Source organism: Elephantulus edwardii, unplaced genomic scaffold (genome assembly GCF_000299155.1).
Source record: "Elephantulus edwardii isolate Elephantulus edwardi_28Jun2011 unplaced genomic scaffold, EleEdw1.0 scaffold00450, whole genome shotgun sequence".
NCBI classification, from domain to species: domain Eukaryota; kingdom Metazoa; phylum Chordata; class Mammalia; order Macroscelidea; family Macroscelididae; genus Elephantulus; species Elephantulus edwardii.
The window spans coordinates 349,408-354,802 of record NW_006400200.1 but is presented as its reverse complement, the minus strand read 5'-3'; the positions used below and the strand labels follow the sequence as shown (position 1 = coordinate 354,802).

The following is a 5,395-nucleotide window of genomic DNA, read 5'->3' as shown; positions in this document are numbered from 1 at the left end:
GGAGTAGTATATCATATGATCATCTGATTCAAAATGCCCCATGCTGGTCCATCTCATCTCACCAATGCCTAGTATGTCAATATTTATGCATTCCATTTCCTCTTTAACAATACCTAATTTCTCACATTCATGGTTCTCATATTCCATGTTCCAATCACTAGTATCTGCTTACAATTGTTCCTCTTCCTTTGTATTTCCATACTTACTTGCCTTTTCTGCCATTCTATGTGTTTCTGTTGTACATAGGGTTTTCAGAGCTCTGCTATTTTGGACCCAACCCCATGTCAGTCCCTTTTTACAACAATGGCACTATGCTGTATTTATCCTTAGGTTACTGAGATATTTCATTCAGCATAATGTCTTCCAGGGTCACCCATTTTGAATAACATGTCATGAGTTCCTTGTTTTTTCAATGCAGCATAGTATTCTATTGTGTGAATATACCACAGCTTCTCTATCCATTTGTTTATTGATGGGCACTTAGGTTGTTTCCAAATCTTTGCTATTGTGAACAAAGCCACAACAAACACGGGTGTCCTTATATCTGCTTGGGTAGCAGTTATGGTTTCTTTGGGGTATATTCCGAACAGTGAAATTGCTTGGTCAAATGGTATTTCTATTTGCACCTTTTTGAGAAAGCGCCATATTGCCTTCGATAGTGGTTACACCATTTTATACTTCCACCAATAGTGAATAAGGGTTCCAGTTTCTCCACAACCTTGCCAGCATTTGTTGCTTGTTATTCTGGTAAATTTTGCTACTCTTACTGGGGTGAGATGATATCTCATAGTTGTTTTGATTTGCTTCTTAGAGCTAGGGATTTTGAACATGTGCAGTATTTGTCCTTGTGAGGTTGATTTAGTTCACTCGGCATGTTCTCCTGTCTCTCCTGTGTTATACAGTAACATAACATAAAGGTATCCTTTTAATTTCCTGGCTGCTGGTACCAGGAGTATTGATTGTAGAACCAAGCAAACTGAAATTGTTGACAGTCTGAATATTTTCTCAATCTATCCTGACACTGTCTATTGGCTCAGTAGTGAGAGACTTTGTTTTCATGATATTGAGCTTCAATCCGTATTGAAGGCTGCAGTCCTTGAATTTCTGCAGCAAGCACTTCAGGTCCTCCTCAGTTTCAGCAAGCAGGGATGTGTCATCTGCATAATGCAGATTATTGTTGAGTCTACCTCCAATCCTGATGCCACATGTCTCTTCATACAGCCCCGCCTCCTGGATTATCTGTTCCACATATAGATTAAAAATATGGAGATAGGACACATCCTTGACACACACACCCTTCCCATTTTAAATCATGCAGTGTTTCCTTGCTCTGTTCTAGAGACTTTCTGCCAGTCCAAGTATAGGTTTCACCTTAGCACTATCAAGTGTTCTGGGATTCCCATTCTTCTCAGAGTCAGCCACAGTTTGTTGTGATCCACACCGTCAAATGCCTTTGCGTAATAAATGAAACACAGATAGACATTCCTCTGGTACTCTCTGCTTTCAGCCAAGATCCATCTGAAATTTGCTATAATATCCCTAGTGCCACGGCTTCTTCTAAATCCAGCCTGCATTTCAGGCAGTTCTCTGTTGATGTGCTGTTCCAGTCATTTTTTGGATAATCTTCAGCAGAATCTTGCTTACATGTACTATCAATAATACTGCTTGATAATTTCCACACTCTGTCCAATGACCTTTTTTTTGGAATAGAAACAAATATAGATCTCTTTCAGTCAGTTGGTCTCCAGATTTCTTGGCTAATTCAGTGAACACATGCAGGGCAGAGTCTGTTTATTGAAATATGAAATGTTGAAATATTGAAACAACTCTTGGTACCAGCATCCAGGAAATTAAAAGATGAATTGCATTTGGGAAAGTCTGCTGTCAGAGACTTCTCCAAAGTATTAAAGAGTGACGATGTCAGTCTGAAGACTAAAGTGTGCCTGATACAGGCCATGATCTTTGAATCAGAGAGCTGGACAATGACTAAGGATAATAGAAGGAGAGTTGAAGTCTTTGAACTGTGGTGCTGGAGAATAATATTGAATATGCCATAGATCACTAAGAGAACGAACAGGTTTGTCCTGGAGAGGGTGAAGTAGGCTACTCCTTGAAGGCAAGGATTCTGAAGCTTTGTCTTACATACTTTGGACATGTTGAAAGGCAGGATCAGTCCTTATAGAGGGATGTAATGCTTGGGAGGGTGGAAGGACAGTTGAGGAGAGGAAGACCCTAAATGAAATGGATCAATTCAGTCAAAGGGTATAGGTGTGTCGAAGAGATAAGACTGGCAAGTGACAGAACAGAGTTTAAGGTTATTGTACATAGAGTTCCTATGAGTCACAGGTGACTCGACAGCACATAACAACAATGCTCTCCTGCATTGTATGTTACATAACATAATGCTCTCCCTATATGATATAATTGAAACAAATCTATGGTATCCCATTGATTCCTGGGACCTTATTTTTTGCCAATGCCTTCAATTCAGCTTCTACTTTCTCCTTCATTACCATTGGCCCCTGTTCTTATGGTACTTCATGAAATTTTTCTGTATCAAGTTCCAGAGTGGTTGTACCATTTTGCAATCCCACCAACAGTGTGTTAGAGTTCTACTCCTTTCACATCCTCTCCAACATTTATTGCTTGCTGTCCTGTTAAAACTTTACCACCGCTACTGGGATAATATCGTATCTTATTGTGGGAAAATCCACCCACATTTACGCTAAATAACACCCAGTTTTAGCACTCCTGGGCTATAGAAGAAATAAAAGGTAAAACTTAAAAAGTTCCTCGAAATGAATGACAATGAAAAAAATCACATTTTATAGCTCTGCAATACAGCTAAGGCAATCCACAGGGCAAAGTCCATAGCAAAAGGCAAACATATAACTAAAAAGAAGCAAAATAAACTACTTAACACCACCAGCAAATAGGAAAAGAAAAACAAGTTAATCCCACAGCCTCTGGAAGAAAGGAAATGATAAGAACAAGGGTTAAAACCATGGCCCAGAAAAGCAATTAAAACTATCAACAGGACAAGCAGGGGTCAATTTTTCAAAGGGGGTCAATACAACAAAGTATTAGCAAACTAAACAAAAGAAAAGAAAAACCACATAAATAACTAGAACAAGATATTAAAAAGGTGAGATCACAACAGAATCAGCTGAAATTATATCAATAATATTGGGATATTATGAAAAGCCATACTCTAACAAATTAAAAAATCTAGAGGAAATGGACAAATTCCTAGAAATCCACACCCTACCCAGACTGATACAGACAGAAGCAAAAAACTTGAATCGAATCATCACAACAGAAGAAACTGAGCAGGTCAGAAAATGACTCCCCAAAAAAGTAGTCCTGGCCCAGATGACTTCATGGGTGAATTCTAACACACATTCAAAGATGAACTATTTGGAAAAAAACTAAAACAAGAGAAAAAAGAAATATCAATACCAGAGTAATTCTATGATGCAAGCATAACCCTAATAACAAAACCAAGAAAATGTATTACCAAACAACAAAACCACAGACCTATTATGTCTCATGATCAGAGACACCAAAATCCTTAACAAAATCTCAGCCAATGAGGATAGTTCAACATTATCGAAATCATTAACAATGCAAAAATACATTGACAAAACCAAGAGCCCACATTGTTCTCAATGGAGAGACAGACAATTCCGCCTGGGAACAGAGACCAGACAAGGATGCTCACTATCACCACTCCTAATCAATATTGTAATGGAATTACTTCCTAGGGCAGTAAGACAAGAGAAAGAAATAAATAGGAGGCAACCAAATTGTCAGAGTTGAAGCAGACAGCATGATCGTGTATGCAGAAAACCTCAAAGACATAACCAAAAACAATTGTTGTTCTTGTGTTCCCTGGTGTCAAAACTGACTTAGAGTTGACGCTCCGGTGGGTTTTCAGAGGGAGTTAATGGCAAGGAAGAGACTGCCCACCCTTCTCCCAAGGAGCAGCTGGTAGCCTCGAACCACCTGCCTTTGGGATTGCAGCACAGCTCCTTGCCACTAGACCACCTAAAACAGACCTAGTGAATTTAGGAGAATGGTAGGAGACAAGTTCAATGGAAAGTTGAAACTCACAGACATCCTTCTCTACCTTATTATTAAAGGACAAGTATATACTGTGCGGATGGGGTCAAAGGAGAGAGGTCAGAGGGCTGCGAAGGGGGCGGGGCGGGTGGCAGCTTCGACAGCCCATCAACCATCCACGAGCTGCGCGTCCGGTGGTGAAAGGGGAGAGGCAGCATTTCCCATCATGCTCAGCCCGGCAACGGCTGCGCCTGTGCCTACAGCACTGTCTCAAGTGGACAGAGAAAAGAACTATCAGTGGATCAACGAACTGTCCAGTCCTGAGACGAGGGAAAACGCTCTGCTGGAGCTGAGTAAGAAGCGAGAATCTGTTCCTGATCTTGCACCCATGCTGTGGCATTCATTTGGTACTATTGCAGCCCTTTTACAAGAAATTGTAAATATTTATCCATCTGTCAATCCACCCACCTTGACAGCACACCAGTCAAACAGAGTTTGCAATGCGCTGGCATTACTGCAGTGTGTGGCATCCCACCCAGAAACCAGATCAGCATTTCTTGGAGCACACATCCCCCTCTTTTTGTACCCCTTTTTGCACAGTGTCAGCAAGACTCGTCCCTTTGAGTATCTTCGGCTAACCAGCCTTGGAGTTATTGGGGCTTTGGTGAAAACGGATGAGCAAGAAGTAATCAACTTTTTACTGACAACTGAGATTATCCCTTTGTGTTTGAGCATTATGGAATCTGGAAGTGAACTTTCTAAAACAGTTGCCACATTCATCCTCCAGAAGATCCTTTTAGATGACACTGGTTTGGCTTATATATGTCAGACATACGAGCATTTCTCCTATGTTGCCATGATATTGGGTAAAATGGTCCTGCAGCTATCCAAAGAGCCTTCTGCCCGTCTTCTGAAGCATGTAGTGAGGTGTTACCTTCGACTCTCATATAATCCCAGGGCACGTGAAGCACTCAGGCAGTGCCTTCCTGACCAGCTAAAGGATACGACCTTCACCCAGGTTCTAAAAGATGACACCACCACAAAACGCTGGCTTGCACAACTGGTGAAAAATCTACAAGAGGGCCAGGTCACCGACCCCCAGGGGATTCCCCTTGCCCCTCAGTGATCCTCTCTGTCCTCTCCTGCTACTGCCCTGCACTGGGGAAGGGAGAGGAAAACAGCTCAGGTTTTATCGTCCACTCGGAATAGACAGAACCTCAATATTGAACTGAACTGGAGAAGGGAGCAAAGGATCGCTGCTGAAGTGTATGAACTGCCTTGAGAACCTGGGCCCCTCCTACTCCCAGGAATTGAGCTCCTTACAGAGCAGTCT

General features: G+C 41.5%; 1 pseudogene; it reads left to right on the top strand.

Moving 5' to 3' along the window:
• Positions 1-4,288: 4,288 nt before the first annotated feature.
• LOC102863090 lies at positions 4,289-5,188 on the top strand (annotated as a pseudogene).
• The last annotated feature ends 207 nt before the right edge of the window (positions 5,189-5,395 follow it).